At 39.6% G+C, this 12779-nt stretch overlaps 2 protein-coding genes across 2 annotated transcripts in view; both read left to right on the top strand.

Moving 5' to 3' along the window:
* Positions 1-12779, top strand: part of LOC119654322 (titin-like) — a 383147-nt gene that overhangs the window by 251956 nt on the left and 118412 nt on the right. The window lies entirely within an intron of this gene.
* The window catches only part of LOC119654324 (putative protein TPRXL), an 81695-nt gene continuing 72677 nt past the window's right edge, over positions 3762-12779 (top strand). Inside the window, exon 1 of the mRNA XM_038059652.1 lies at positions 3762-4342. The gene's annotated coding sequence lies outside the window, so the exon portion shown is untranslated. The remainder of the gene's footprint in view (positions 4343-12779) is intronic.

Here is a 12779-nt window from a genome sequence, read left to right as displayed (position 1 = left end):
CGTTCTATGAGAAAATGCGCAAATCGTTATTCCTTTGTCGTTGCCGTGTTCGTCGTTGTGTTATCCGCCCAGTCCGAGGCTCCTGTTGTGGCTTGGTAACTTCGGTTTTCCGTGTAGGATTGTCAACCCTCCTTAACCCCCAACTTCGAGGACTAGCTGGTACATTTTGTCCCGTTTTTAGGCGCGGGGGACTCGCCTTAATCCTTCTCCGTCTACAGTTTTTGACTCCCACCGATCACCACTTGGAGGTGAGGGTTTGGTAGTAGAGCTTTTGGTGTTGCTTCAGCAGGCGTTTCCCAAGTTTTATGCTCCATCGTGGGTATCAATCCCCCCTTTGACCGCCATGTGGTTCTGATAATAGCTTTCAGTTCCTCCAGAGTATTTTTCCTGGGTAGAAGGCTCACTTTGAATAAGTTGCCTACTTTTAACGCCCGTCGTGAATCATGGAAAGGCTTATGGTTATTTTTATGATTCATGGTAGTGAAAGCATTGAAAGTATAGCTATTTACTCCATCCTTGACAAACGTTGGCATTTAGATCATAATGTCACCTTTATGAAGCCTCTTCTGAACTACTTGGATTTGCTCATAGAAGGTATCCTTCTTCAATATATCTTAAATTTCCGTTGGTATGCAGCTCTCCACAATTATAATAGTCCTTATCTTGGACCGAAATTTTGGAGTCATGATCGTGTCAGAAATGGGGCTTAAGAGAGCATGCCTTACATAAGACGTCGGGAGCAGTCCGGCACCGGATTCGCGCTTGGCTTTCCAGAATACGCAAGCACATTGACGAAACAGGGAGAAGAGTACTCTCCATAACCGAAATCATTTTCGATAGCTAAGGTCCCAACTATGGAGTTGAATGAAGAAATTTTATATTGTATCTCGCCTTAGTTACCATAAAACTATGCAAATTCACTCTCACTGGTTCAGTACCAAATACGGATAAAATATCCTAAATAAAATAAATAGCAAAGTGAGACATTTCTGGATACCCCTCATAAAATCATTACCCACTTAAGGAACGGACATATATTTCCAAAAGTACGGTTCCCTCTAAGTATTGAAAACCCAAAAACAATAATTCTCATTTGTTATTGAATCTGAACGTTTGGGTTATTAATGCGGCCAAAATAATGTGATTCCGAATCCTCTTTAGTAGATAAATTTGATCGAAAATTCAAGTCACGATTCTCAATGAAACCCATATTAAATTGTTTTATCGCTTGAAATGGACCTTTGTTTGTAGAAAATAGATCTGAGTTATTACATCCTCGCAAAACTTCATGAGTCCTTTCCTCTTGCCAAATCTAGAAAGGGTGACTCTCTCAAGAAGTTGTCGGTTCCATTATAGCTTTAATGTTTTATAAAATATGAGTTTGACAGAAGGAGGTACCTTTTATTGCCCGCATTGGGCGTCACTTTGCATTGTTTTAAGTTCAACGGAAAAGGAGCTCGTTTTAGACTTTATAAACGTAAGATCGACTTCAGGGATAGTAACAACCACCTTTTCGATTCAAAATGCAACTTTGTCTCCCTTTTCTCATTGTTATCTGTATCTTAACGTATTACGAGGCAGAAGTCCTGTTATCAGCAAATCAGTCGTTAATTTAAATCTTAAATTTATTGAAAGTAATAAGATCCAGGCTAAACATGAGATAAAGTTTAAAGCTTTTAACGCCAAACGCTAATAATAGAACGATTTTGTGCTTGTGATAATATTACTTGATCTTCCCTTCTGTTTTTTTGCAGGTAAGTCCTAAATGCGTCAACACAAATAAAAGATATCGAAGGTAACATGCATGCATCACTTTTTCACTCCATAAACAAATCATTGGACCTTCAACCACATACGTTCTAAGTGCCTGTCCAGATATCACTGGCCATCAATTTCAATTCGCATTTGACTAGACAATCTCCTGGAATTTGTTATTGTGTTATCAACCCTTCCAAACGCAGACAGAGTATATCAGAGAATTAGGACGACAAGGATTTCATCTAAAGTGAAACAAGTAACTCAAGTTTGCAATAATATCAAATAAACCAAAAGCACGTCCTATGGTGGACGTGACACAAGGATACTTGCTGACCCTGAAGTAAGTTCTACCCTAAAAAGAATTTATGGAATTCATTTCAAGGAGGTTCAAGTAACTCTCGGAGTCTCCTCAGTATTCCGGGAATGTTAGATATTTGCTTGCATGATATTTGAGATTTTTGTGGTGGGCGCGACTTTGTATTGTTAAGAAATAATTCTTATGTTCAATTTGTTTTCGAATATCACAGCCACCTCCCATCAGGAGGCATGACGGCAGCGCTCTACTGATTAATTCAGTTCACGGCAAAGTCTGACACTCGAAGTGATTTTCGCCCAACACCAAAACCCCGTGTCATCCGCAGCAGCAACAGTCTATTAACCGCGGCTAATTACATCCCGCTAATTCCATTAAAAAGGCGATACTCAAACTCCGTGGCCATCATCTCAGCGAGTCTGGTTCAGACTAGGCTGAGTGGCGAGATGAGTACTGGCATAAGCCTTAGTACGGGACAAGTGCTGGGCAAGTACTCTGAGTACGTGATGTGTACCAAGTGGTATCTACTTAGTGGATAAGCAAACAGGGCTTTGGTGGAGACCGGGTGGGTACTCCAAGTGCCACATCTCGCATTGTACGCCAAACGGGAGTATGATGTTTCACTCCAATTCTACTTGCTCTCACCGTAGCCATGCCAGTACCAGAGACTACGACAATGATCTGGTCCGGTTATTGGTTTCACGCGACACTAGACTAGAATTCATGACAGTGACTCGAAACCTTTGGATTACTCTCGAGATGGGTTGGTTCGTCATGAAGTGTGACCGCAGTTACCACATCTTTACGACTTATGACAAATCCCCTTTGCGAAATGTCAGCCTCGTTTCAGTTTTTTTTTTTTCAATTTCACAAAGTATATTTTGAGTTGGATAGCCCATCCTTTAATCCATGCTCTGTGGATTGTTAGCTTTCATAATCACTACCTCAAGGATGTCTACGTCCTTAGATTCGAGTTCCATTCTATGTGGAATATAAGGATGTTATCTTAGTCCCAATTTTCCACGAAATCTTTACAGTTGACATGCTAGCAACAGCAGGATAAATGTAAGACTTCCCAGAACATCGATGAACTGAATGAGGATTTGAATCTTCCAATCGAAAGGTTGACTCTTTACCCACGGATTGTCAAACTTTTATGAAAAGCTCATGTGTGGCGACCTATCCGACTGTCTTCGTCCTCTCTGAACGTTACCTCCTCCGTTCACTGTCACATTCCCTTCTACATAAGTTTATTCTCTTTTGTTAAGTGTAGGTTTCGTCATATCTCCAGTTCAAGAAGCCTAAAGTTGCTCCTGGTTCCTTAAGCGATTGTAATATGTTTCTCATTTCATTTCTATTTATTGGAGCTTTACGGACCTGATATCTTATCATTGCCCCATTATACTGATTCCGAACTACATGAATGGCTTCTTGAAAGTTATTTTCCCGGTGTCATCGAAATCGAGTGCTCTCTTCTCATATCTGTATCTTTTGTATTATGTTAGCGCTTAGCCTGAATGAATTGCCATCAAAAACCAAATGAAAAGGTTTCGAGTCTCTCCATTATAGAGTGTGCCATAGAAATAAGTTGTTGGTGATTTTCCGTGTGCCATAGAAAATTGGCTGGGAACTTCATTGAGTACGTGTGTACAGACGAAATACAGCCAGTGCCAGTTGAGCCCAAGTATAGAGAACTGCGGATTTCTTTCGGGCTTCCACGAGGAGCAGCCACCAGTGAGCTCGGAGCACATTTCAGTTCCACTCTACCCACGGCTGATTCAAGGTGTCTTCGGCGTTTACACACGTCTTTCTTCAAGAAATAGCCACTATCGTCTCCGTCTTGTCGCCGTGTATCTTGCCTTGGAAGATGTTGTCTTCCCGTCCACGTCTTGGACGTTTCGTCTTGATCATATCGCGATATTCGCGATTACCTTTATCAAATCGCTTCTAGAAACACCGGTCGTCGTCGTGCTGCCGTGGACGTCGGGGTCAGTTTCTTTCCGCATTCGCATCTTAGGTGCAGCGTGCATCTTATTTTTAATGAGCGGCACACAATCTTATCGATTGAATCGGTATCTTTTCAAATGTGACCGAGATAAGAACACACGACATTGCGTGGAATTTCGGAAGTGACTATATGTTGCTCTGGGACAACCAAGCGACATTCACTCAGTTAGTGTCTTACTGTTCGCGTACTAGTACTGAAACTTGTTGTTCGCGCGCAGATGTGCCTTATTTACAAGATTGCAGCATCCACTGGTTCCTTGTGAGGTGTGTTTGTGCTCAAAGGAGTGTTATTGAAATTTAAATACGTGTTGCCCTGAGTTCTAGAATATGCAAGAGATAGCATACGTTCTAGCAGTGAATGGCGCGGATATCGTTTGCCAATTTTAAGCTTCGAGTTTTGTTTAACCAAGTGATTAGTTGCTGCTGTTAAATTGTTGGATATACCGTTTGAAAGGGGACTATGTTGGGCTTCTATATGGGAGCCAGTCTAATGATAAACAAAATCTGGATTATTGACAGGATATATAGTGATTGATTCGATTAGAATGGTTTGTTTACAATATGAAAGGATTAAACCCTTGTCGAGCAACTGACAACCATTGCAATTAAAATTTAAACCTTTTGATGATAGTAGGTCCTTTCAACGCTGTTCAAAGGTTCTGGCAAATTTATTTATAGTGAATTCCTTTAGGCATTATTGTTCTGAAAATCCAATCAATTAAACAATCAGAGCTTACCTGATGTAAGACTGGGAATGGATAGGATGTAGTAGCAACTACTTGAAAAGTCGTACAAATTAAAGGAATGTTGAGTAACGATAAAGGAAAACAACAAAGCGATAGCGTTGAAATATCTTGTAGATTATCTTGTATTTCAAAATACTTGCATCACTGGAAACCGTTGAGGGAATTCAAGGAATTATTAACATTGAGTGGAGTGGAGTGCTATTTTCTCAGACGAAAGAAAGTCAACTTGGGTGGTACCTTCACGGACCCTCTAATTACGTCTGATGCAAAGCCGACTATGATATAAAGGAGTATTTCCCACTTCATTATCAATTTCTAAGAGTCGTCAGAATTCATTCTTCGTGTTCATTATTTTATGAAGTGGGCATACACATACACACAGTCTCCTTTTCTTATTGTTACTTTTTTCCATTTGACTTTCATTATAATCACACTTAATGCTGGGCACGTGATACGCCTACAACAATGAGGCAAGCACAAAGTCGAACACAAACAGCCGTGACAACCGCTATTCGAACCTGGAGCAATGAGAGCGATAGGTCAACTCTTAAGCAATTGAACCATCTTTATATCACAAAAGGATAATGTAAAAATCCAAGATTTTTTACATCTGGAATTCCTACAGTGTCTTAAAATGTATTTTATTTGTGCATAAAAGACCTAGAATAGGTCCTTGTAATAGTACCACGTTGGGGCGAGAACTGTGCTTTCTGAAGGGTTATTGGATAGACATTATACTAAATAACTTATGATATTGTAATGAATTTATGCTCCTTTGCGAATACTTTTTTGATCAAAACTACCCTACGATCCAGCGAAACTTGGCCATTTCTACAAATTTTATCGCCTTTTACATTTTATTATACATCTAAGTATTTATTGTATGAAGATATTGATCGAGGTCGTATTGATGGTAATATACCTAGTACTCCCACAAATAATGTTACAAACGGAAAATAATGTAGAAACAAAATGACATAATGTTTTAAAATTATAATACTAGTAATTATTGTCAATATATTGAGGAATAAGAAAATAAAGAACTTACTCGAAGTGACCACCGTTACCCTTGATAAAGTTTTGGGACGATTGGGCCAGCCATCTATCATGGTACACACTATATCCATAGGAAAATTTCCCACCGCTCGTTTTAATGCATTCTTAGACGAGAGAGTCCTGGGGTTTAACGTGAGTACCTGTCTCGTGGAATTAATCCCACGGTCTTCTTAAGAGACGGATTGAGTTTGTGACCACAATCAGAGCCTCGCTGTGACAAGCAACAACGGTACCAATCTATACCGAGTGCACCATTCATACTGGTGGATGGAAAACCTACCAAAATCTGTACCGAACTAAGGAGTACAGCACCCGTGTTGAAACGCAACACCACGCTGAGACCCGAAAGTCTCTGTTTGCTTGAACGCAGCCACCATCCCCATGAAGCTGCCACTAGAGGGCCAACCGCAAACAACCGAGCTGAATGCACATATGACATGAATTCTCCTGAAGCATGTGAGTCCAGAGGCTACCCCGGTTCCGATGGTACCAGTGTACCCATGGTAAGGTTTCGTGACTATTGTCACTTCAGATGAGACTCGGGTCTGATCGCCCTAATTAGGCCTTAGGAGCATTCGCCTACTGCATCACGGCCGGCAAGCCAATGCGATACAGCGTCTCGCGGTGCCACCACTATGGAGGTTCTCCTCGGCTACTTGGTTTTGGTTCAGCCGACAGGGCTGCCGCCCCGTGTTCCTCCCCGCCACCTCTGAGCACCGCATTCTTAGACGAATAGATATTTGGGCGTCTATTTTAGCACTCTATCCCTTTTAAACCGGCCGTCATTTGTAGTCGAGTGGATTAAAATCTGGAGAAGGATAATTGTCTACAGGTTTAAGCTGAGCGACCGTTGTACGCCAGGACAGAACCTTGTCGAAACGTCCAACGTTGATTTTTGAAAACAGACTGACTTGAAAGTTTAACAATGTTTGGTACACTGCTACCATTGTTTTCACCTTTTCCCATAAAAATGGATGCTGTCGACTATCATAACTAACACTCCACCAAACAATTGCTAAGGCAGGGTGGTAACCTCGTTGATCTCTGGGCACTAGTTTAAAGCTTCTCTTGAACGACATTGATTGACAGTGGTAGTAGCATAATATTAAATTAGGAGCAAAGTTTAACCCATTTGCTTCATATAACCAATAAGTTGTACATATTTTCCTCGTCATCTATAGTCACCTGTTGAATAGGAAATAAGTAGATCAGAAGGAGTCCTTCGATATTCACTATGTACACAACGCACAACGGCGCAATGTCGCTACTCTGGGTTCGAATTCCAGTCGTCAAATGAGTGTCTGTGTTCATCTTGTGTCTTTCTCACTGCTGTCAGCTTCTCACTTACACAATGTTAAATTTGATGGTAATGAAACTGAAATACAGTCTGATCAGAGACTGTATTGATGCCCTATACTCTCCACTAAAGAGGGGAAAGGAAACACTACACTGTGCGCCCTATTAGAACCCATAAAGCCGTCTTCATCGTTCTAACACTCCAGTAACTTCCGGCCCTTGGTTTTCTGAAGTGCCTCCAAGTTCATCGATTCGGGCCTCCAATTGCAAAGTCTGAATATGCAATCCTCGACAACCAACTACTTCCTGGGTTTTCCCATTGACTTCATTTTCCAGATTTTCCAAGAGATACCCTGCATTGGAGAGGAGAATCTCTCGAAGAATTTTTGAATTTAATTGACAGGAGGATGGACGATTCGGTAGCCTTTTTACGTATTTTATCTTGGCCCATTGTATGAATTTTGCCAAGTAGCTGCCGCAAAACCTTCCGGCTTGTAGGTTTATAATCGTTCATAGTTCACCTCCTGCTGAGAGCTCGCCTTTCGAAGTTGTTCAGTAAGTTTACGTATGCTTGGATAAAGACACACGAAAATTTAAAATCCTACAGCTTCGTTGTTCTATATAATTAGCTGGCCTCCAGGATTATCAAAATTGAGTAAAAATTCTTCTAAGTGGGTGAATTCTTCGTCATATTTCGGCAGTTTCACTGCAATCTTTTGTCAATTTCACGCCTGAGTATATAAATTCGACCCCAATTTCATCAAATATGGCTATTGAGGATCTTTTTCTTCCTTGGGGTCGTAATTTCGAATAGTAACCTTATCCGCATTGTTTCTTAGTTCAGGATATGAGCGAGTGTGACAGAATTTTCATATCATCTACGTAGGCTAGAATTTATTCAGTCTTTTACATAAAGTACCTTTTGTATTAACAGATACCTGCTTTATTATGAACTCATTTATTATGTTAAACAAAAATAGGGCAAGCTAATTCCATTTCTTCAGTGTGCCCTTTATGACAGTCAGTTAGTTATTTATTCTGACTTGTAATATTGGTAATACCCTTGTCATTTTTACTAAAATAGGTGGCCCAATTCTCCTGGGACTTTGGTATTCCACAACGTAGTAGTATTATTTGTTACAGCATGTTGTAGTCAAAATTGTCGTCTGCATGATTAAAGCCGAAGAAACTCTAGTGGGCATCAAAGTTGAATTCCAAAAATTCCGCAAGTACCCGCTTGCCTGCAAACGACTTCGATCGTCCAGCTTTGAAGCCTCCTTGATATTTCTGAATCATTTTGTCAGCGCACTTTTTAATTCTGCATACTTTCTTGTGTGCCCGGATGGTTCGAGTGTTAGGGTGCTGGGCTGTCGTAGCGGAAGGTCTTGGTTCACAACTCACTGGTGGCTGAGGGATTTGTTATCGTGACTGGATGTCAGCTGTGAATGAGTACCTGAGTGAAATCAGGGTAATAATCTCGGGCGAGTACAATGCTGACCACATTGCCTCCTACAGTGTACTGTAGTGTACCGTTACGGTCTTGAATGAAGTGTTCTAACACACTTCAAGGCCCTGGTCCAATTTGGAATGTTGCGCCAACGATTATTATACTTTCTTGTCATTTCTTGTATGATGTAACACATACATGGCTTTAACAAGCCTCTGCATTTCTTTCACTTAGTTTGTCTCTTTTTTGTGGATTGGTACCACACTTGCGGCATTTGCTCTTGACCTCAGAAGAGCTAGATTATTTTATATATGGGCTTTTGAATGCCACAGTAAAACCAGTAAGCTCGAATGGAATATTATTAACACCCGCTGCATGAAATGCACACCTCCTTGTTATACTTGTGAGTTCTTCGCTGCTCTGGTTAATAAAATGTAATGTCAAATTTGCTCCCAGTATCGTGCAGCGTATCATGACAACAAAGAGGTTGGTGTAATATCACGGGTGGTACCGTCAGCTTTCAAGGAAACTTTCAGCATTTTTACACCTTAAATGGGCACTCCTTCAAGAAGTATAAAACTGTTAACGAACCCACAGTTCTAATCGACTCTTTGGCAACATATATACACTTTCGAAGATACTTGAATATATGAATCATCGGAAGCGGATGCTTAAATCGAGGCCATCAGTCATTAATTTGACTCTTGTCGGCTTCCAAAATCCTCGAAAACAACGGAAAATCTTTTATAGTTCTATTCATCTAATAGTCATTTGATTCTGTCCTAAAGACATTCTCTCAACCTACGAGTACTTGAATTGGATTTAGATCAAGGCCGGTAAGCTCAGTGGGCATTCACTAGCTTCTGCTTGCTCTAGGAAATAGGAACTGTGCCTTCGGCGAGGATAGTTCGACCCATAAAGAAAGGCAAGCGAATGATCTTTGCGTCCAAAAGTTTGGGGCCGTATCTTGCTTGATCCGGAAAATACATTTTTTTTTTGCTGGGACGTTGGGATGAACCAGAATCTTTGAATTCTTCATTTTTCATGTTCAATTTTGCTATTATTATAAATGACAGATCCGAAACATATCTTCGACTTACATCGTAACTTTGAGAAAGTTCTTTTTGGTTTTTTTTCTGAAATTTTCATGGACAACGTTAGTATCTAATATTGTTTACTCTAGATCCGAATCTCACAATCCGACTTCTGTCTGAAACTGGTTCTCAAGATATTAACGGTTGATCTGCGTATGGTTTATTCACCCATTAACTAAGATATTTGATGCTGTTAATCGTTTGAAATTCAAATTTACATGGAAAAAAACATAATGAAAATAACAGTTGAAAAAAATTCCTTCTGAACGATTTACGTGACAAGTACGACATTTTTTTGATGTTTACGTTACTAAATAGGACAAAAGCTAAAGACTAAAATTCCACTTTAGATTCCATTCTATTTCTTACGGAGACAAATGAGTCGTCCTCGATCGTTTAAAATTGCGATCGTGTCTACCCCAAAATTAATGGGTGATAAAAGACATGAAGGTCCTGGGGCCGCCGTGTAGGCATAATCCCACGGTTCTCTTCGGCGAAATTCCTACAAGTGGGCCAACCGCAAACAACGGAGCCGAGAGCATATCCCCCAGGAGTTCTCTTGAAACATATGCTCTCAGAGGGCCATCCTGGTTCCCAAGGTATCAGATAATCTCCCGTCAGACTTCGTGGCAATATCCACTTCTCGTCGAGTACGTGGGGATGGCACTTCCCAACGGGTTGAGAGAGCCAAGAGGCAAAAATAAATATTATAATGCGACTTTCCCGATAGTGTAAATATAATCTATGATTTCGGAAGGTTTTATCCAGCTATTCTTCCCTGCCATAGCTTTTAGTTTATTCTTTTTGGGTAGTGTAAGAGCAGTTTTGGAAATTCCTTCTTTTCTTTTATCATTTTCGTAAAGTGTCGAACTTCCCCCGAAAAATTCGGGCCTGGTGGAAATCATGCGCCTTTTTTCTCTTCTTTCGCTTTTCGATTTCGTGAAATCATAATCCTTTTTCAAAGTAGTTTTAACATATTATGAGGTGCGAATCTGCGATTTTTAAAAAGATTATCTTCAAACGATGAACGCGAAAATTTTCTTATCACTTGCGTACAACAAAAAAGATGGTTTTATTTTCTCTACAAAAAAAGTTAGTAAGTTGCAGCACAAATTCCTTCTTTCTATTCAGAATTTTCTTGGCACTTTCTAGTTAATTCTACTTTTAACTCCTCCAACCTGCATCTAACGTCACGAAATCCAGTCTGACGCTAAATCTATTAAGATATAATCTTTACCGTCCGCTGATAACTAGCAAACATCGTATAACAAATTTGTTTACAATCTTTAATTATTACGCTTTATTGAAAATAACAAAATGATCATTTTAACCCAGTATTTGCGTAAATCGTTAGCCCGGACTGTGTACGCCTTCCGTTCGTGACGAGATACTCATATGTATGTAAGGTGGAATGAGTCATTTGAAATGCACAGTTGAACGATATTGAACGGACACATTGAGGTCCGTGTGCACACTGAAACAATCCATAAGTGTTTTATGGTGAAATTATTATGCAGATTATCTAGACTGAATTACTCATTTATTCTAGTTGACGATAAGACGAACCGCTGCCAATAGTGTAGACAAATAGCTATGACGTGGTGGGATACGCATGAAGGAATTAGTAGATAGCCTGGTATGAGTCAAGTGAATACAAGGTTACATATAGGATATTGCTTGATCTATTGACATTTTTGTTGTAAAAGAAAAGTGAAAAATTACCTACCAAGGTTTTGATGGTATCTTAATATGGTGATGTCAATTCAAATGTCGGTCAATATATAATAATGCTGACCTTGCGCTTAATTTGAATTAACTTTTGAATACACTGCCAACATTTTTGCAATGAAGAGAGTTCCCAAAATGTTTCACAGCTAAATAAACAATAACTTCGATAGAGTATCTTCTTCCATGGGGTCTCGATCAGTTTTGGGCCTTAGTATCCATAGACAGTCCTTTCCAATAAAGTCAACTTAACGACCGCGTCCTTTAATTTATATCGGCTGTCTTTATTCGTAATTGGTAAAGATTTTATAAATGTTTTTCATTATGCTTATACCATCATTTTCGGCACTTGCGACGTGGGTTCTTTAAATAGCCTTTTGACACCCCACTGTAGGTTCCAACATTTAATTAAACTTGTTGTACGATGCTCATTAAAAAGCTTACTACAAACTGTACTGATTTCACTATTGGTATTTCGTTAGCCTCAATAGACGAGATTTTTAAGGACCTATCTTTGAATCCAACTTTAAATGACAACTGAATATATTTTAATCTAATGTCCTCTATTTCGGCCTTTACCAGCCTGATCAGTTTTGGTGGAACTTCTAGCTCCAGTGATTCTGGCAACAGAATTAGCCTTCCGTATTAAATACCGCTTTTGGATTAGTTCTCTGGAAATTGTTCGTCGTTATTTGTTATTTTTTCTTACAGTATTCAAATTTTTTGAATAGAAAATAATTTTCATCTCCGGCTCAGATTTCTCTAAAAAATTTGTAATTTTGAAATTCCACGCTTAAGTCAAGGGCCTATTTTGCTAAAATACCCAGTTACCCAGTTAAAAAAAAACTCAAATAAAAATCATAATGATGCATGGATATGGCAGTTAGGGTTCAAAATGACAGTTGCTGGCCTGAAAGGAGATCAGGCAAACCGGTGCGTGTATGGGTTATGTATGTCACCTTTATTAACCCTCAACGCCTTTCACGGCCAGAGATGGTGCCGTCCGGCTTACCGATCTGTCTATGGTGTTTGTAGTTAATGAGGGGAAGGATGGATTGTGGACTGTTCAGGCGTATCTGATATACATATATAATATTAGTATCAATTTACAATGAGTATGACAAGTTCAATACATATATACAACAAATAGAACCGTTGTGTACCAAAATATTGTAAAATAAAAGATCCATGAAAACCTCTTATATCCAAAGCGCCGAGTTTGCGACTTCCAGTTTGTTATATTCCCCCAGATGCTGCCAATTTCGTAAGAGACAAACATTGCTTTGTTATCGGGGCATATTTGGTCGTAGTATTCCATAATTATTCCATGTCGAATT

The sequence above is a fragment of the Hermetia illucens genome, chromosome 4 (assembly GCF_905115235.1).
Source record: "Hermetia illucens chromosome 4, iHerIll2.2.curated.20191125, whole genome shotgun sequence".
Taxonomy (NCBI): Eukaryota; Metazoa; Arthropoda; class Insecta; order Diptera; family Stratiomyidae; genus Hermetia; species Hermetia illucens.
Note: the sequence above shows the minus strand (reverse complement) of the source record. Positions and strands in the feature narration are given on the sequence as shown.